Genomic DNA, 20,923 nt, shown 5'->3' on the forward strand with positions numbered 1-20,923 from the left:
GACTGGGGTGAGCACAGTACGAAGTCTTACAACACCAGGTTAAAGTCCAACAGGTTTGTTTCGATGTCACTAGCTTTCGGAGCGCTGCTCCTTCCTCAGGTGAATGCAGAGGTCTTCCAGAAACACATATATAGACAAATTCAAAGATGCCAAACAATGCTAGGAATGCGAGCATTAGCAGGTGATTAAATCTTCACAGATCCAGAGATGGGGTAACCCCAGGTTAAAGAGGTGTAAATTGTATCAAGCCAGGACAGTTGGTAGGATTTTGCAGGCCAGATGGTGGGGGATGAATGTAATGCGACATGAATCCCAGGTCCCTGTTGAGGCCGTACTCATGTGTGCGGAACTTGGCTATAAGTTTCTGCTCGGCGATTCTGCGTTGTCGCGGGTCCTGAAGGCCGCCTTGGAGAACGCTTACCTGGAGATCAGAGGCTGAATACCCTTGACTGCTGAAGTGTTCCCCGACTGGAAGGGAACATTCCTGCCTGGTGATTGTTGCGCGATGTCCGTTCATTCGTTGTCGCAGCGTCTGCATGGTCTCGCCAATGTACCACGCTTCGGGACATCCTTTCCTGCAGCGTATGAGGTAGACAACGTTGGCCGAGTCGCACGAGTATGTACCGCGTACCTGGTGGGTGGTGTTCTCACGTGTAATAGTGGTATCCATGTCAATGATCTGGCACGTCTTGCAGAGATTGCCATGACAGGGTTGTGTGGTGTCGTGGTCACTGTTCTGAAGACTGGGTAGTTTGCTGCAAACAATGGTTCGTTTGAGGTTGCGCGGTTGTTTGAAGGCAAGTAGTGGGGGTGTGGGGATGACCTTGGCAAGGTGTTCATCGTCATCAATGACGTGTTGAAGGCTGTGAAGAAGATGACGTAGTTTCTCTGCTCCGGGGAGGTACTGGACGACGAAGGGTATTCTGTCGGTTGTGTCCCATGTTTGTCTTCTGAGGAGGTCGGTCCGGTTTTTCGCTGCGGCGCGTTGGAACTGTCGATCGATGAGTCGAGTGCCATATCCCGTTCGTACGAGGGCATCTTTCAACGTCTGTAGATGTCTGTTACGCTCCTCCTCGTCTGAGCAGATCCTGTGTATACGGAGCGCTTGTCCATAGGGGATGGCTTCTTTAATGTGTTTAGGTAGATGTTCTATAGATGTTCATGAGGGATCCTTGACCACACCCTGGATCATGGGGAATATCTGGCAAGGGACCAATAACATTTTGTTTAAGTAGATGAAGTTTGAGATTCAAGACTTTTTAAAATGTACTTTATTACAAGCATGTATCAAAGCAGGTTACAGCAAATAAACACCCCGGGAAACTTACTTCCCAACAATCAACTATACAATTTGTTCAGATTTTCCTCCTTTTTCATTCTCCGCCACCCCCCCCCCCCCCACCCCTGCAACGAACAGTTTCTCAAACAAGGTCACAAACATCCCCCACCTTTTCTCAACCTCCCCTGCTGAGTCCCTTAACTCATACTTTATCTTCTCCAACCGCAGGAAGTCACCCAACCATGCCGCTACCCCCGATGGCAATGCCGACGACCACTCCAGCGAAGTTCGCCGCCGTGCAATCAGAGAGGCGAAGGCCACGACATCGGCCTTCTTCCTCTCCATGAGTTCCGGCTTCGCTGAAACGACAAATATCGCCACCAAAGGGTCCGGGTCCTCCTCCTCCTCCACTACCCTAGCTAAGACGGTGAACACCCCCGCCCAGAATTTTTCCAATTTTTCGCAACCCCAAAATGTGTGCGTGATTTGCTGGCCCCTGCCCACACCTCTCACTCTCATCTGTTACCTGAAAGAACCCACTCATTCTCGCCCGAGTCATATGCACCCTGTGCACCACCTTAAACTGTATCAGGCTCAACCTTGCCGAGATTCAAGACTCTTGCGCAGTGAATAAGATTCTGCAAGATTTGAAGAATCAAAAATAAACTTTACTATGCAAGTTCAAAAAGATAAAACGATTTACAATATCCATCTTGTACTCTAACATTCAGGGTAAGTGAGGCATATGTGAATTTACAGGCGAAATGTGGTTGGACACCCATGCTGCACAGATGACAGATGCAACCAAAATAGATTTCCCCAAAACCCACCCAGATGTTTCCAAAAGAGAAAATGCTGGAGAATCTCAGCAGGTCTGGCAGCATTTGTAGAGAGAGAAAAGAGCTAACGTTTCGCATCCAGGTGATCCTTTGTCAAAGCACCCAGATGTTTGTCAAATTGTGAGGTAACCAATCTCACTGAAACTTGTCTTTCTCAAGGGGGTTTCCAATTTCCACATTTGGATATCTTGCCTTGAAGTTGTCTTCAAAGGTTGCCCCCACTCGAATGATCCACCTCTCAGGGTTTCAATTTCACCTTCCAAGATTCTCTTCCCTGATCTCCCAGTAAACTCAAGCTTCACTTTCCACACACAATATCAGGTCTTCAGCTGTGCCAAGCAGAACACCACCACTCCAAAGGCCCACCTTTGTGCCAACAACTTGCAGCAAGGAGTCACCAACCTTCAGCTGCTGTCTTGGATCTTGTTGCTAATTGGGTTTCTCTTTATTTGGCTCTGAATATGGTGGCCAATATGGTCACCTTCCTTAATTCTAATTACGTTTTGCTCTAGAGTCGCCAGGTATCTCTCGATACCGCCACAAGGTTCAAACCGAATACTGATCAAAGACGCGATACACCAGTTAGTTAGTTCAAAGTCAAATGCTTATTTATTTACACACACAGTTAGATATAATCATGCACAAATACTACAGACTAAACTATCACTACTGCTAAAGCCTATACTTAGCTTCGGGCGCCCACTCAGTCAGAGGAACAATGGCCGTTGTTCGGTCTGAGGCTGCTGGGGTGGAACTGATACGAGATAACAGCTAAGGTCGTCTGTCTGGTAGCGTGCGTTGACCTTGGACTTACTTGTTCTGGTGCAGCTGTTGGACAGGTCTCTCCTCGGTAAGAGACGGAGCCAAGAGAGTGATTCTCTCTTGGGGGATCCTTCGTATACCCAAAAGGGGCTTTGCGCTATCTTGGGCGGGCCACATTACCGCGTCGTCTTCGTTCTCTGACCAAGCAGGGCACCCATAAGCACTTCACGGGCTCTACACTGCCCTATCCTATGAAACACAATTTTTACCTAAAATCATTTTACTTACATACATCAGTATAAAACTCTACGGGGCGCTATGACATTCAGGCATGCATTACAAAATAAAAAAACTGGAACCTCTAACTATGCTCAATAAACTATCCTCACTCAAATAATCCACAATAATTCTACAACACTTTAAAATGTACAAATAGCAACACAAGTTTCTCTGGCTTGGCAGTCAAGCACAGAGGTTTACATTTCTTTATTGAATGAACAAAACACACACAAAGAAAAATGGATGCACTTTAATTCACTCAAGGGGTTGGGGGGTTTGGTGAAGTCCGAAAATAGGGGACCTAAATGTGTATACCGGGGTGCGAGAGCGGTAGGCTCTCCTTCACCATTTTCTGAGTCTAAGTGTCTGCACGACACTGCAGAGTATCGCCAGTACTAAGAGTGATTCTATTATGTAAGATAGTGAATACCAGGTTATGAACTTGTCACACCAGGTCGGGGTGTCGGTAATTGTCTCGGGGTTAACTATCTCGGGGTACAGTGTATGGTAGGGGTGGGAATCATTCACGGCCTGTGTGGTAGGGGTCCGCGCGCAACTGAAGGGATCCTGCTAAGATCCAGGTGTAGAACATGAAGGTTGTCTTCATCTTTCCGTCTTTCTGTCTTCTTTTTCTTCCTCTGGGGTTCCTGAGGTTCTGGAGTTCTATAGACACAAGCATAATATCTGTTATTATCTTGCTTAAGATCTCGTATGTCTGTCTGTCTGTCCTGTGTTGCCAACTACCCATTATGATTGGTCACCATCTGTGACTCTTTCATTTTTTAAAAAACCAAATATTTGGGACAAGACATCCGAGAAAAATACTGACGGTGCGAGCCGTCTCGCAGCCTGTGCCATCGACCATCCTAGTGTTTGAGGATATAAATAGCATACGGAAGCAACCAAGGGTTGCCAAAAACAAACAAAAGAATTTTGAACGTAATGAGCCAAAATGGGGTGCGTGTGGGCCGCAGCGGGTAAGAAATGGGTGGAATCCCCGGGTAGGACGGTGATCAGTGCCATATGTGCTCTACCCGAGCGTAGTTGACCAGAGGGGGGTCCTCAGGCAGGGCGAGGACCAGTGCCGTTTCTCCACTGCCTGAGCGACCGGCAAGAACAGGTAAGAATGTGGTCGTCATGGGAGGCTGCCTCTCGTGATCGAATCAGGAGAGTAGCTATGAGTGGTGTCTGCCGACAAACTAGTTCCTCTAACAGCCATTGGGCGTCAAAAGTGTGGTGGCGTGGGGCCATGACAAACGTTCTAATTCACAAACAACAAACATGTACATTAGACAAACAAACATACAACAAATATGGTGCAGGTTCCATCAGAAAGGACACCGTATCTCTCCCTCGGTTCCTTTTTACCATCATGTGGACACCTCAGTCGCGAACAGGGTCGCAAAGGGATTCGTTTGGTGGGAGTCAGACTCTATGTCATCATCTTCTCCCGGCTGCCATACTCTTGACTGGAGTAGTTTGGATAAAGCTGCTTGGGGTGAATTGGGGTCCATCTCATCATTCCGGATGAGCTGAACGAATTGTCTCGGTGCCAGAATCGTGTGTTGAGATTGGAGCTACTAGGTTTTAATCCGTAATCGTCGGGTGGTGGGTCTGGGTCGGGCTTTGATGTACGTGATTTCGAAGGGGTCACTGGAATCATGCTCAGATTCGCTGGGAGTGGGGCCTGGTGCAGGGGTATAATCATAATGTGGTGTGCTGTGGCTGTCGTCATTGCTATCGCTATCACTGTCGCTGTCGCTGCTGGTTGAAGGAAGGGAGAGGCGGAGTCGTACCTCTGGGTGTGGAGTTGAAGATGTGTGTGAGGACGGGCTGGACTGGCTGGGGCAGGGTAGGAATATGTCATCTGTGGGCGGGGCGTGCTCGTCTGCTGCTGCGAGCAAGATGTGGTGTGCATGGTTCTGCGAGCCATAAGTCTTGAGCTGGTTTATGTGAAACCACGCAGACTTGCCATTGGGATATGTGATCTTGTATACCGAGGGGCTGACTTTGTCCGAAATGGAGTACAGTCCGAAAAATTTGGGGGAAAGGAATGAACTGGGGTTGTATAGGGAAAGCATCACTTGCTGCCCTACTACAAACTCGGTGGCGTGTACCGTTTTATCGAAACAAGCTTTGCTTTGTTTCCTCCTGGTCCCAAGTCTCACAGCTGCTGCGAGCTGGGCTGCCTTTATATTCTCAATAAGCTGCTGTACAGCATTGTCATGCGTGAGGGCGGTGACTGTGGGGCTGGCCAAATCCAGTCCAAATATATACTCTGTCCCTTTCATGGGGCATCCGGTCATGAGGGTGTGGGGGGTGTATCCTGTGGACGTGGATACCGTGTTTCGTAAGAACATTAAAGCAAATGGGAGAACTGAATCCCAGGTGTTGCTGTTCCGTTGTACCATTTTCCTGAGAGTGGCTTTCAGAGTTCTGTTCATCCTCTCTACAATGCCGCTTGACTGGGGGTGGTAGGCTATGTGAAACTTCTGCCTAATTCCGAAAATTGTAAGGATGTTTTTCATTACTCCTGTAAAATGGGAGCCTTGATCGGACTCTATGCTGCGTGGGAAGCCCCATCTTGTAAAGATGTGCTGTGTTAGTATTTTAGCTGTTGTTTTGGCCGTGTTCGTTCTCGATGGAAAAGCTTTCATCCATTTTGTGAAGGTGTCGATGACCACCAACGCATACTTATAACCATTTCTTCAGGGGGATAGGGGTCCTATGTAATCTATCTGCAAATTCGTCCAGGTGCCATTAACGGGGCGGGTGTGACTAAGCTGAGCCTTTCTTGCATATCTGTCCTGATTGTTCTTGGCACAGATCAAGCAATTCTCAATGTAGTGAGTAACATCGGCTTTTAAATCAGGCCACCAGCAGAGAGGTCTGAGGTGGGTTAGGGTGGGTTCAATGCGTTGGTGTCCATGATTGTCATGGAACTGACAAATAATCTGGTTCCTGTCCTGGCTGGGAACTACATAAATGCCTTCTTTCAAAATCACACCGTCATGTGTGGTGATTGTGTTCTTAAAAATATTGTACGGGGCTGGGAAGGTTCCTTTTAAAACTTCCCTGAGTTTTTCATCTTCCTTCTGGGCCTTTGCTAGATCCTGAATGATGGTCTGTGAGACCTGAACCGCGTGTACTGGGGTGCTTTCGGGGGTTCCAAAAGTAACCATGTCTGGAACCTGCCTTCGCTAGGGCGTCTACTTTAACGTTACAGGGGGGGGGGGGGAAGAACGGTGATGACTGCGAACCTTAATTATGCCATATTTCCTTTCTTCTGCTGTCTCTAGGATATGTCGGAGTAATGGGGCTGAGGGTAGGGGCTTTCCGTCTGCGGAAAAGAATCCTCTAGTTTCCCACAGGGGTAGGAATTCCGTTAAACTATTAAAGAGATATAAACTGTCCGAATATATGTCTGCCGGGGTCGGAAACGAGTCAGGGTGGTCTACAATGTACACTGTGGCTGCCAGTTCTGCTGCCTGCGAGCCTGGATGGCCTGACAACTTTAGTGGAATCTCATCTAAGGCGCGTCCCTGTGCGTCCTCTACATAAATGCCACAACCGGTGATTCTCTTTCCAGTCAAAACTGTGGAGGAGCCATCCATAAATTTTCAGGGATGCGCAAGTGTCTGTGGGCTGGAGTCTCTGGGGTGTATTTCCTGCTTTCCTGGAAGCTGACTTAGGTATAAATGGGCCTGTGCTGTGTTTTGTGGTGATGATCTCACACTCATGTGGGGTACCTGCATATTGCAAATTATCGGCTATGAAAGTGTGGGCCTTGGTTCTTTTGACTGTAATGTCCCTTCCCTGTAAAAGAAGGGTCCAACGGGCTGCGCGGATTTGGCTGACTGTGCCATCTTTAAGTCGACCGTCTAATAATAGCTGTGTTGGGGTGTGTTCAGTGAGAATGGTGATGGGGTTGAGTCCTGTAATGTAGGCGAAGTGCTGTACTGCCCAAAAAACTGTGATCAGATGCCTTTCACAGGCAGAAAATCCTGGCTCGACAGGATCTAACACGCGTGAGGTATATGCCACGGGGCCTAATCGATCATGTCGTTCTTGGAGGAGCACGGCCGAAGGGGTTCGGTCGGTGCTTGCAATTTCGATTGCATACGGGGGAAGTGGATCTGGGACCTGTAATGTGGGGGCTGTGCTGAGGGCTCTTTTTAAAGCATCCACTGCATTTGTGTGCTGTGTAAGCCATTCCCAAGGTGCCTACTTCTTGAGAAGGTTGGATAGGAGTGCTGTTTTTCTAGCAAAACCGTCGATATGGTTTTGGCAGTAGCCAACCAGTACTAAAAATGACCGGAGGGCTGAGACATTATGGGGAAGGGGCAATTTGACAATCGAGTCAATTCTCTTTTGCTCGATCTTACGTTTACCATGAGTGATTACTGTACCCAAGTACATCACTTTTTCCTGCACAATCTGGGCCTTCTTGGGGTTGACTTTACATCCAATTTCTTTTAGGAGTCCTAGGAGTTCGGCGAGAAGCGAAATGTGCTCTCCCTTTGTGTCTGTCTGTAGTAGCAAGTCATCGACATACTGGACCAGACAATCGGGTCGGCAAAATTTTGCTAGTCCATTTGCCAGCTGTCGGTGGAAAATGGAGGGGGAGTTGTGGAAACCTTGTGGAAGGCACATCCACGTATATTGTTGTCCCTGGAATGTAAAGACGGATTTGTACTGGCACGCTTTATCCAATGGAATGGACCAAAAGCCTTTGCTAATGTCCAAACATTTTGACTGGAGTCCCTGTTTGAGCATGGTCTCTGGACCCGTGGCTACGGTGGGGGCTGCTACTGGGGTTACTTTGTTCAGTTCCCGGTAATCAATGATCAGTCGCCATGATCCATCAGGTTTCCTGACGGGCCAAATTGGTGCGTTGTTTGTGGAGGCTCCTGATCTGAGTACGCCTTGATCAAGCAGACTCTCTATTACTTTGGAGATTTCTCCCTCTGCCTCTTGGGGAAAACCATACTGCTTTTGGCGTCTGGTGTCGGGACCTGTAATATTTACCAAGCCAGCTATCTTGCCACAGTCGTGCTTGTGCTGTGCAAATGCTGCTTTGTGTTGCTGCAGGACTTCCTTAACTTCTTTTTTCTGACTAATGGCTCGAGGGTCGAACCAGAAGTCTCCTACTGAGCTAATCCTGTTTTCATAGTCTCCAACTGTGAGTGTGGCGGGGGCTCGTGCTGCCTTTGCCATTCTCCATACACATTTATTAACTGGATCAAAAGAGAGGTTGTGGGAGCTCATAAAATCGATTCCTAGGATGTGCTCAGCTGTCTGGGGTAGGTCGACCAAAACTACGGGGTGTTTAGTTGTAATGTTCCCTATTTGTATCGTTACAGGGGCTGTGATGTGTCCTTGTTGTAAATTACCTGTAAAGCCGCTGAGTGTGATGGTGTCTGTTGTGGGCCACGTGTCTCGCTGAAACATCGTGGAGGAATTGAGTGTGGTGTGTGACCCTCCTGTGTCCCAAAAAAATTTTACAGGGTGTCCCCGGACTTGGCCTGCTACGACCGGTCTACCGGACTTGTCCCAAAGGGTGTCGCAGACCAAGTTGGGGAGCCCGAACACCGTCAGCCGGTGCCATTCATATCTGCATTCTCTGAACGGGCGCTAACGCTATGGATTGGCTTTGCCCTATTCTTATTTAGGGTGCCTGTCTGTTGGTTTCTCTGCTGCTTTTGGGGCGCGTTGCACTCTCGTGCAAAGTGTGGTGGTGGTGGATGGGTGATATCAGAGAGTGGTGGTGGATGGCAAATATTCAGCCTGGATCCCAGTTACCAGTGGCGTACCGCAGGGATCAGTTCTGGGTCCTCTGCTGTTTGTGATTTTCATTAATGACTTGGATGAGGGAGTTGAAGGGTGGGTCAGTAAATTTGCAGACGATACGAAGATTGGTGGAGTTGTGGATAGTAAGGAGGGCTGTTGTCGGCTGCAAAGAGACATAGATAGGATGCAGAGCTGGGCTGAGAAGTGACAGATGGAGTTTAACCCTGAAAAGTGTGAGGTTGTCCATTTTGGAAGGACAAATATGAATGCGGAATACAGGGTTAACGGTAGAGTTCTTGGCAATGTGGAGGAGCAGAGAGATCTTGGGGTCTATGTTCATACATCTTTGAAAGTTGCCACTCAAGTGGATAGAGCTGTGAAGAAGGCCTATGGTGTGCTCGCGTTCATTAACAGAGGGATTGAATTTAAGAGCCGTGAGGTGATGATGCAGCTGTACAAAACTTTGGTAAGGCCACATTTGGAGTACTGTGTACAGTTCTGGTCGCCTCATTTTAGGAAGGATGTGGAAGCTCTGGAAAAGGTGCAAAGAAGATTTACCAGGATGTTGCCTGGAATGGAGAGTAGGTCTTACGAGGAAAGGTTGAGGGTGCTAGGCCTTTTCTCATTAGAGCGGAGAAGGATGAGGGGCGACTTGATAGAGGTTTATAAGATGAACAGGGGAATAGATAGAGTAGACAGTCAGAGACTTTTTCCCCGGGTGGAACACACCATTACAAGGGGACATAAATTTAAGGTGAAAGGTGGAAGATATAGGAGGGATATCAGAGGTAGGTTCTTTACCCAGAGAGTAGTGGGGGCATGGAATGCACTGCCTGTGGAAGTAGTTGAGTCGGAAACATTAGGGACCTTCAAGCAGCTATTGGATAGGTACATGGATTACGGTAAAATTATATAGTGTAGATTTATTTGTTCTTAAGGGCAGCACGGTAGCATTGTGCATAGCACAATTGCTTCACAGCTCCATGGTCCCAGGTTCGATTCCGGATTGGGTCATTGTCTGTGCGGAGTCTGCATGTCCTCCCCGTGTCTGCGTGGGTTTCCTCCGGGTGCTCCGGTTTCCTCCCACAGTCCAAAGATGTGCGGGTTAGGTGAATTGGCCAATGATAAATTGCCCTTAATGTCCAAATTGCCCTTGGTGTTGGGTGGAGGTGTTGAGTTTGGGTAGGGTGCTCTTTCCAAGAGCCGGTGCAGACTCAAAGGGCCGAATGGCCTCCTTCTGCACTGTAAATTCAATGATAATCTATGATTAATCTAGGACAAAGGTTCGGCACAACATCGTGGGCCGAAGGGCCTGTTCTGTGCTGTATTTTCTATGTTCTATGTTCTATGTTCTATGTCCTAATTATCCACAGTTGTAACATTCCTGGGATTTTGGTTGCGGTGGGCTGTTCCTGCCCTCATTTACCCATGCGGGGTTCTGGTGCGCTTTAACTGGATTCATGTCTGCCAGCTCTTCCTCGGGTTTTGCAAATGCGGTTTTGTCTTGGACGGATTGTTCCCAAGTGCGGGACAAACTCTTCAAAACCCATTTCTCGTTGTGGGCCTCGTCTGAGGGGTCGTAATTTGCGCAACCTCTCTGTCCTGCCTCTGTCGCATGAGAGACTAGGATTCGAGTCCATTTGGCCATATTATCTGCGGACAAATGGGCACGGGCTAACTCTCCAAATACTGCTGTAAAATATATCCACAAGCGTCCAGAAAACACTGTGGGGTGCTCTGTTATCTTTTGCCTACACTTAATTAGGCCTTCTACGGGGTCTCCTCTGTTATAGCCGATCGCATCTAGGATCGCTGTGTGCATCTTTTGGAGTGTGCTTCCTCCTACATTCTGTGGGTCGGGAAGGGCTGCCACGACTGAAGGGTCGAGGCTTAAAACTGTGAGCTTCACTTGCTCCTTTTCGTCCAGGCCGTACTTAGTAGCCTGCTGTCTAACTCTAGCAAAAAACTGGTGGGGGTCTGATGTGGGAAGGAACGGTGTAATTTTCCCACACGCGTCCCGTAATTGGGTCACAGTTAACGGGGTTGTATATAGGAAATCTGCGTTTCCTTCTGCTGCGGCCCTGCGATATGTGGTTACAGGGTTCATGGGGGGGGTTCTGTTCAGTCGGGGGTTGGGGCGCTTTCCTCTTTTGGGGTTTTGCTTGCTTACATGTCTCATGTACGTATCTGTGGACAGTTTAATTTAACTCCTGCAAAACCGGGTCGTTTTCCTGGTCTAACTGGGGTCCAAACGTACTTTGAAACCCATTCTGGACAGAAAGCAGAGATTGCAATTCTGCAATTTGCTTCCGGCACTTTGTGTGATCGACTGAGCTCTGCCTTTGTTCCGTCGTGGAAGTGGAGTGCTCGTAGGGCTGCTTTTAAATCATCGCACTGTTTCTGCAATTTCTCTACCTGTTGCTCGGTTTCTTGTCTTACCAAGACCGCACGTTGCGTGTCCTGGTAGGCCTTATCATACTGGGTCTGAAAACTACTCAAATGGGCGAGACAAGGCTGGTGTGCCAACTTGGCATCATCCACCTCTCTGTCCCTCGCTGCTAACTGTTCTCTCAAATCCTTATTCTCCTTCTCAAACTCGCTCACATCTCCCTCACTATTTCTGTCTCTCTCCTCAATCTCTCTACAGAGCGTCCTAACGACCTCCTCTGTGCCTCGCAATTGTGCCAAGCAGGACACGATTGCCATCAGCTTGCGAGCTTTCCCGAAGCTCTTCTTGTGGATCTCTGACAGGTTCTCCCACCAAATATGTCCTATACTCCCGGGACCTGTTTCGTCATTCGTGCAGAATTCGCTCCAAAGGGGCCATCCTTTCCCTTTGAGGTTGTTGCTAATTTTGCCTTAGTTCAATTGCTCTGTTTTATTACCTTTGCTCTCGAGTCGCCAGGTATCTTTATGATACTGCCACGAGGTTCAAGTCCGAGTAATGATCAATAATCCAATACACCGATTAGTAAGATTTAAATCAAAGCACATTTATTATACACAGTAATCGCTACTCATGCACAAATTCTACGTCTAAGCTACTTCTACAACTAACAGGCCTATACTTAACTTTGAACTGGCCCACCAGGTCAGGGAAACAAAAGGCCTTTCGTTCGGGTTCTGAGCCTGCGGGATTCGAAGTTGGTACAGATTGGTAGCTAGGAGCGCCTATCTCGTAGCGAGCGTTGAATTAAGACTTAACGATTTCGATCTTATCTTCTCCGGTCACGGTGAATGTTGGTTCGATGTTGCTGGGTGACCCGGGCAGGAAGAAGAGCGTGAAGAGAGCGAAGAGGTGGAGAAGAAGAGGGAGATTTGAACTTGGGGCTCAATTCGTATAGTCCCCAGGGGCTTCCCGCCTTTCGGGGCAGACCCTGTACCTGGTCCCAAGTGATTGGACTTTGTCCCAATCGCTTGGTTCGATTTTCTCCAATGCTGGAGCGGTTCGCTGATCGATGGGCGGTCTTGAGGTGCTCGTTCACCTCCTTTTGTGTAGGCTTCTGCTGGCGCCGAAGAGTCTGGTTTTGCTTTGTGTGTCTAAATGTTGCTTATTGTTCCCGGGGATTGCTCATTAGTATGCAGATGGCTGTTGTTTTGTTATGCTGATGGTTGCTGGTATCGATATTGACTGGCCTTTCCAGAGGTAAATACACAGCCAACCTGCAGCTGCTGGTTTTTGTCTTGTTGGCTGACTTTCCCATCAGCCTTTGCCGTTCGCCATTTTGAATCGGGAGTTGGCCAATTTAAGTGGCTACAAACCCTCCTTGTGATCCTAACGCGAAGCGTGAAGGATCACATAACTATGTTGCTTTCCATTCCCTGACCTGGGGGGGCACTTCCTTCATGGCCTCTACACTGACCATAACTATGCAAAGATTCTTAACTGACAATTCTAAGGGCGCTATGTCAAACAGGGACATGCATTACAAAACAATAAACTGGGAACCTCTAACTATTCTTAATACACTACACTCACTTAAACATTTCATTATTCTAACTTCCTCAACCATACAACAAAATCATAGCAGTTTATACACAGTTTTCCTGGCTTGGCAGTCAAGCTCAGGATCGTACAATTTGCTCATGAACAGTTCTTTACATTTCTTTATTTACAATAAAACACAAGTGAATGCTCTTTATTATAGATCGCGGGGGTCTGGGGTCTGGTCGTATCCGAAAATAGGGGATCTGATCCTGTATATCGGGGTTCGAGCGCGGTAGGCTCTCCTTCTCCATTTCCTTAGACGCATAGTCTGCACGATGCAGCAGAGTATCACTAATACCAGTAAAGTTTCTATTACGTACGACAGAGAGTACCAGGTTATAAACCTGGCACACCAAGATGATGTGGTGTCGATGGTGACTGGGCTCTGGGTACTGTGGGGAAGTGAAACATTAACGGCTGGGGGGCTTGAAGTCATGGGGTTCACGTTCACGCGCAACCAAATGTCCATTAGTATGATGCTGATCCATGAGAAGGAAGTCCTCATGGCTCTTCTCTTTTCTTTCCTTCTCTTCTCCGGTCCTGGAGCTTCTGGAGTTCTGTGGAAACAAGCATAGTGTCTGTAACTATCTTTGTTTAACATCTCGTACGATAGTCTGTCTGTCCTTTAGTGCTAATTACTCCCTTTATAATTGGTTACTATGTGTGACTCACTCATTTTGTTTTCAAAACCGAATTTTAGGACAAGACACACTTCCCAATAATGAACCAGTGCGAGCCGTCTCGCAGACTGCGCAATTTACCATCCAAATGTTTCAGGATGTAAATAGCATGTGGTTGGCAACCTAAGGGTTACCTGAACCAAAACAAAACTTTTTGAACTAAAAGTTCCAAAATGAGGTGCGTATGGGCCGCGATGGGTAAGAGTGGGATGGAGTCCCCGGGTAGGACGGCTACCAATGCCATGTCTCTCCTACCCGAGCGTAGTTGACCAGAGGGAGGGTTCCCAGGCAGGGCGGGTCCCAAGCCATTTCTCCACTGCCTGAGCAACCGACAAGAACGGGCAAGAAATGTAGTCATCATGGTGGGGCTGCCGTAGTGGTTCTTTCCTTCGAACCAGAAGAGCAGTTACGAACGGGCGTCTGGTACCTGAACAAGTCTCTGTAGACAAGCTAGTTCCGCTGAACTACTGTCTGGCAATAATGAGTCTCTGTGGGCAAGTCCTCAGAGGTTTCGGCCGAAAAGGCGTGGGGCCGTGAAAATTTTTTCCTGTCTGACATACAACATTTAACAAACTTACAAACAACATAAAACATGCTGCAGGTGCCATCAGAAAAGACACCACTTCTCCCAAGCGGTTCCTTTTAAAACATCATCTGGACACCTCAGTTCTCGGTTGAGAACAGGGTCGCAAAGGGGTTCTCGGTCGTCATCTTCTCCCGGGTGCCAAACTCTTGAGTGTATCAGGGCTGAAAGGGCTGCATGGTGTGAGGTGGGGTCCTCTCGTCGTTGCGGACGAGTAGGAACGAGTTATCTCGGTGCCAATAGGGGGTGTCTCGTTGTGTGGGGACAGAATCGGGGTCATCAGTGTAGTTCGGTGGTCGGTGGTTGGGTTTATTTAGCAAAGTGATCATGAAGGGATCACTCGGATCGTAGTCGGAGTCGCTGGGTATGGGTCCTGTTGCATGGGGATAGTGGGAGGCGTGCTGTGGCTATCGTCCGAGTCACAGTCGCTGTCACTGCTGCTGCAGTCTGTGGGCATTCCCGGGCGGAGTGTATATTTCGGGGGTGGAGTCGAGGTCGAGTCCGTGGCTGGGCTGGGCGTGTTGGGGGATGGTAGGGGTACGTTGGCTGTGGGCGGGGCGTGGTGTGCTGCGTCGAGCATGACGTGGTGTGAGTGGTTAGACTGTGTTCCATATGCCTTCAGCTGGTTGATATGGAACCATGCAGTCTTACCGTTGGGGTACTTTATTTTATATACGGAAGGGCTTACTTTGTCCGCAATGGAGTACGGACCCGAGTATTTTGGGGACAGGAATGTGCTGGGGTTATATACAGAGAGCATAACTTGCAGTCCTATACTGTACTCAGTCGCATGCACTGTCTTGTCGAAACAAGCCTTGCTCTGTTTCTTTCTGGTGCCCAATTTTACTGCGGCTGCTAGCTGAGCCGTTTTAACATTTTCAACTAATTTCTCTACTGCTTTCTCATGTGTGAGGGCCATCACTTCGGGGCTGGTCAAGTCTAAACCTAATAAATATTCTGTGCCTTTCATGGGGCGTCCGGTCATGAGGGTGTGTGGGGTGTAACCTGTGGAAGTAGAAATTGTGTTACTCAAAAACATCAGCGCAAAAGGGAGGACTGAGTCCCAAGTTGTGTTGTTTTGCTGGACCATTTTTCTGAGGGTGGAATTTAGGGTCCGATTCATGCGCTCCACGATACCACTCGACTGTGGGTGGTATGCTATGTGGAATTTTTGGGTGATGCCAAATATCGTGAGGACGTTCTGCATGACACGTCCCGTAAAATGGGAACCTAAGTCGGATTCAATGCTGCGGTGGAGTCCCCATCTTGTAAAGATGTGGTGGTCAAAATCTTGGCTGTGGTTTTTGCAGTGTATGTGCGGGCTGGGAATGCTTCCACCCATTTCGTAAAGGTGTCAATTACCACAAAGTACATATTTATAGCCATTCCAGCAAGGGGGCAATGGTCCTATAAAATCAATCTGGAGGTTAGTCCAGGGGCCATTAACGGGTCGGGTGTGGCTTAGTTGAGCCTTTTTGGCATATCTGTCCGGATTATTCTGGGCGCAGATAAGACAATTCTCGATGTAGTGGTTTACATCTTCCTTTAAATTCGGCCACCAACAAAGCTGCCTGAGATGGGCTGTAGTGGGATCGATTCCCTGATTTCCATGACCTTCATGGAAGAAACAAATCAGTTGATTCCTGTCCTGTTCAGGAACCACATAAAGGGTGTCTTTTAACACCACACCGTCATGTGTGGTCAGTGCATTTTTGAACCTCTCATAGGGAGCTGGATATTTTCCTTTTACAATCTCCTTGAGATTGCTGTCCTGCTTCTGGGCCTCCACTCGATCCTCGATCTTTGTCTGTGAGACCTGAACTGCATTCACTGGTGCGCTTTCGGGGGGTGACCAAAAATATCCGTGTCTGGAACCTGCTTTGGCCAGTGCGTCGGCTTTCACATTTCCAGGGGGGGAGGAACGATGGTGACTACGGACTTTGATTATCCCAAAAGTCCTGTTCTGGTCTCTCGGTAAAATATGACGGAGCAATGGGGCTGAGGGGAGGGGTTTTCCGTCTGTGGAAACAAATCCTCTTGCTTACCACAGGGGCAGAAATGTCTTAGGCTGTTGCAGACATCGAGGCTGTCCGAGTATATGTCTGCTGGGCTGGGGAAGGAATCTGGGTGTTCCACTATATACGCGATGGCCGCGAGCTCTGCTGCCTGCGCGCCTAACTGGCCTGGAATTTTTAACGATATTTCCTCAAGGAAATCCTGCGCATCCTCGACATAGATACCGCAACCTGTTATGCGCTTCCCATCCAAGACTGTGGAAGATCCATCCACATAGATCTTTATGGGCTCAGACGCGTGTGTGTGCTGGGGGCTCTGGTTGAACTACCTATCTTTCTGGGGGGTGTTTTTGTAATAAAGGGGCCTGTGTTGTGGTGTGGAGAGATAATTTCGCATTCATGGGCGTTCCGGGGTACTGTAAGTTGTCGGCTAAATAGGTGTGCGTCTTTGTCCTTTTAACAGTGATGTCCCATCCCTGCAAGAGAAGGGTCCATCTAGCTGCTCTAATCTGGCTTACTGTACCGTCCTTGAGTCGTCCGTCCAGTAAAAGTTGGGTGGGGGTGTGTTCGGTGAGAATTGTGATGGGGTTCAGTCCGGTAATATATGAAAAATACTGCACTGCCCAAAATACTGTGAGCAGGTGCTTCTCACAGGCTGAAAATCCCTGCTCCAGAGCATCTAAACGCCTGGAGACGTAAACTATGGGCCTTAACTGGTCGTGCCATTCCTGGAGGAGCACGGCCGAAAGGGTGCGGTCTGTGGTCGCAACCTCTATGGCGTAAGGGGAAAGCGGGTCTGGAACATGTAGTGCGGGGGCTGCTATGAGTGCCTGTTTTAAAGAGTCCACAGCATCCGTATGCTGTGGAAGCCATTCCCAGGGGGCTCCCTTCTTTAGGAGGTCTGAGAGGGGTGCTGCCTTGCTGGCGAAACCGTCAATGTGGTTTCGGCAGTTGCCAACCAGTCCTAAAAACGACCGGAGGGCTGAAACGTTCTGGGGAAGGGGCAATTTAGCAATCGAGTCAATCCTTTTATGCTCGATCTCGCGTTTACCATGTGTGATAATTGTTCCCAAATATATCACCCTATCTTCCAAAATCTGGGCCTTTTTGGGGTTGACTTTACAACCGATTGAGTGTAAGAGTTCCAGGAGATCAGACAGAAGCTCAATGTGCTCTTCCTTGGTGTCTGTCTGCAGTAGTAGGTCATCTACAGACTGAACCAGACATTCGGGGCGAGAGAAATTGGCTAAACCATTTGCCAGCTGTCGGTGGAAAATGGAGGGGGAGTTGTAGAATCCTTGTGGCAGGCATGTCCACGTGTACTGCTGATTTTTAAAGGTGAAGGCAAATTTGTACTGGCACGCCTTTGCCAATGGAATGGACCAGAATCCATTACTGACTTCCAAAACCGTAAAGAATCGGGAATTGAGTCCCTGCTTGAGCATGGTCTCGGGATTTGTGGCTACTGTGGGGGCTGCTGCGGGGGTGACTTTGTTGAGTTCCTGGTAATCGATGGTCAGTCGCCATGATCCATCGGGCTTTCTCACTGGCCAAATCGGGGCATTATTAGTGGAGGCTACTGATCTAAGTACGCCCTGCTCTAATATGTTTTCTATTACCTTGGAGATTTCTCCCTCTGCCTCTTGGGGAAATCCATACTGTTTTTGGGGTCTAGGGTCAGGTCCTGTTATTTGTACGGAGCCACTCATCCGTCCACAGTCGTGCTTGTGGGTCGCGAATGCTGCCCTGTTCTTTTGCAGAACTGCCCTAACCTGCTTGTCCGTACTAAGCATGGTCGGGTTGAACCAAATTTTGCCTACTGCACTAATTTTGTTCACTTACTCTCCTATGTTGAGCGTTGCGGGGGCTCTTGCGGATTTTGCCATCTTCCAGACACACTGGTTGACTGGATCGAATGAAAGATTATGGGAATTCATGAAATCGATTCCCAGAATGTGTTCTGCTGTGTGGGGCAGGTCAACTAAAACTACGGGGTGCTTGGTGGTGATGTTGCCGATTTGAATGGGGGCAGGGGCTGTGATGTATCCCTGCTGTGAGTGGCCTGTAAAGCCGCTGAGGGTGATAGTGGCTGTAGTGGGCCACGTGTCTTTTTGAAACAGGGTGGAGGAATTTATTGTGGTGCGGGACCCTCCTGTCTCCCAGGAAAATTTGATGGGCTGTCCCCGAATTTCCGCTGCAACTACTGGTCATCCGGACCTATCCCAAAGGGTGTCGCAGACCCAACTGGGGGAGCCCGTACACCATCAGTCCGCTCCGGTCAAGTCCGTCTGATCTGAACGGGCGCTAACGCTATGAATGGGCTCTGTCTTTTTCTTACTCAGAGTGCCCATCTGCTGGGGTATCTGTGGCTTTTTAGGGGCATTGCACTCTCTTGCGAAGTGTCCCAACTGTCCGCAGTTGTAACACTCCAGTGACTTGGGTGGGGGGCTGATCTTTCCCTCATTCACCCATGCGGGGTTCTGGTGTGTTTTTACTGCCTGCAAATCTGCGCTGGCCTGCTTTTCCTCGGGATTCTTTACTGCGGGTTTGTTTTGTACAGATTGCTCCCAAACGCGGAACAATCTTTTCACTACCTGTCATGATATTCAAACACACACATCATGATAGACACACCAACAGACAAATCAGAACACACAACACCACAACCAATGACAGAAAGATATAAAAGCACAGACACGACCCCCGGTGGTCAGTATTAGCTGCAGAGGAGGACCAGGACAGATCTACTACACGACACACTCAGGGAGACAGCACGTGCAGAGTATCCAGAACGAACTGTATTATAAGAGTTAAAATAAAATAGAGTTGTACCACATACAACTGTGTTGGCTCATCTGTGCACCAGAGCACCCAACACCACATGGTACAGGAGTGGATCGATACCTGCCGGCATACCTCAGTGTACACAGACAACCAGCAGTGCCCAGGCAAAATGATAGAGCTCCCGGTTCCGCAGCCGCTCCAGTGCCACGGCGACCTCCGCGAAAACTGGCGGCGATTCCGGCAAGTGTTCGAATTGTTCCTGGTGGCAGCTGAACTCCAAGACCTGGATGATAGCGAAAAAATTGAATTTCTCCTCACCATCGCCGGTGCAAGGGCAAGAGAAATATTCACAAGGTTCAGGTTCTTCAGGAGGCAGCAAAGGTACGATTACCAGGCAGTCCTGGACAAATTCTCCAAGTACTGTGAAGAAAACGCAATCCAATCGGCAAGTAAAGGTAAGAAAAGCTGCAGTACTCACCTCGTGGCTGGGATCCCGGAGCCCGAATTCCCAGAGGCCGAAATCCCGGGCCTGAGAGAGGGCTGGGTCGAGGTCGGCGGCCATCTTGCTAAAGGTATCACGCTAGCACAGTTGCGCGAGCAGTGCGCAGAACCGGAAGATTCGTTTGCGCATGCGCGAGATGCTGCGCATGCGCAGTCAAGAAAACGGCCATCGGTAAAGGAACAGCGATCTGAGCATGCGCAGTCGCTTCCTACGTGCTACATACCGAGCGTCAGGATGTCAGAGGCCCCAGACTGCACCAATTTAAAGGGGAAACGTCCCAAATCCAATTTAAAAGGGAAACGTCCCAAATCAAAAAAACAAAAATCTGTTAAAGCTGTAAAACAACCTTCCCTCACCTGGAATGACAGCACATTGCCGCAAATTGACCCAGGAGATGAATTTGACCTCCGAAGAACCCTCCGACAAGCAGTTACCTACGCACAAGCCGATGATTCCGACCTCGAATACTTCGATGATGATCTTTGCAGTGTTTCCGGACCTCGCGAGCCCAATGATAGCTCCGTGGTCCTATACGACTATGACTCGGACGAACCTTTTGTGTTGCACATTGGCGGCCCCCACATTGAATCCGACGCAGATGCGGATTCATTTTTCGGATTTGAGGATCTTCAATCCAGCAGATATGACGTTCCAACTTATCAGTACCGGATGATGCTGCAGCCTGACATTAACAGACAGGGAGCGCTGCAAGCACACGTAGAGCGCCCTGCTGCCACACAGAGCGTGGTCCACATCCCGCTCAACGTTCCCGACTCTATGAAAGAAGACATGCAAGACTCCAGAGCGCAGTCCTCGCATGAACCAGAAGTGACTCCAGTGTCACAAGCCTCCACAGCAAGCTCGTGGACAGACTCCACAATTGCAGAAACGCAAGACTCCAGAGCGCAGTCCTTGCACGAACAAGAAGTGACTCCAGTGTCACAAGCCTCCACAGAGAGCTCGTGGACAGCCTCCACGATAGAAGCAACGCAAGACTCCAATGTGCAGTCCTTGCAGGAACAAGACCATGAGGGTCTAGCAACTTCTCCTGACCAACCAGCGGCAGATGATGCAAGTCTACCATGCTCCACTACACAGCAGCATGACCATGACGGTCTCTCATGCTACAATGAAGGGCACAGCGCTGAAGACTGTTCAAGCCCAACTGAAGACAAGCCAAAGGAATCGCCTCGTCCAAGCCCGAAGGAAAAAGGTTTATGCGCTGACCTTCAGGATCATTATAGCCGAACAGAGATTAATAATGCTGCACGGCCACAGAAGGATGCTGAGGATTTGCTAAAGAAATTAATTGAATGTTTAACTTGCAAGGAGCAGACTGAGAATTGCCAGTGTTTTAGTACGGATCGAGAAAATGGACAAGACATTGATCCTCAGGTAATGGAAATAACACAACCTGAATCA

Source organism: Scyliorhinus torazame, chromosome 8 (genome assembly GCF_047496885.1).
Source record: "Scyliorhinus torazame isolate Kashiwa2021f chromosome 8, sScyTor2.1, whole genome shotgun sequence".
Taxonomy (NCBI): Eukaryota; Metazoa; Chordata; class Chondrichthyes; order Carcharhiniformes; family Scyliorhinidae; genus Scyliorhinus; species Scyliorhinus torazame.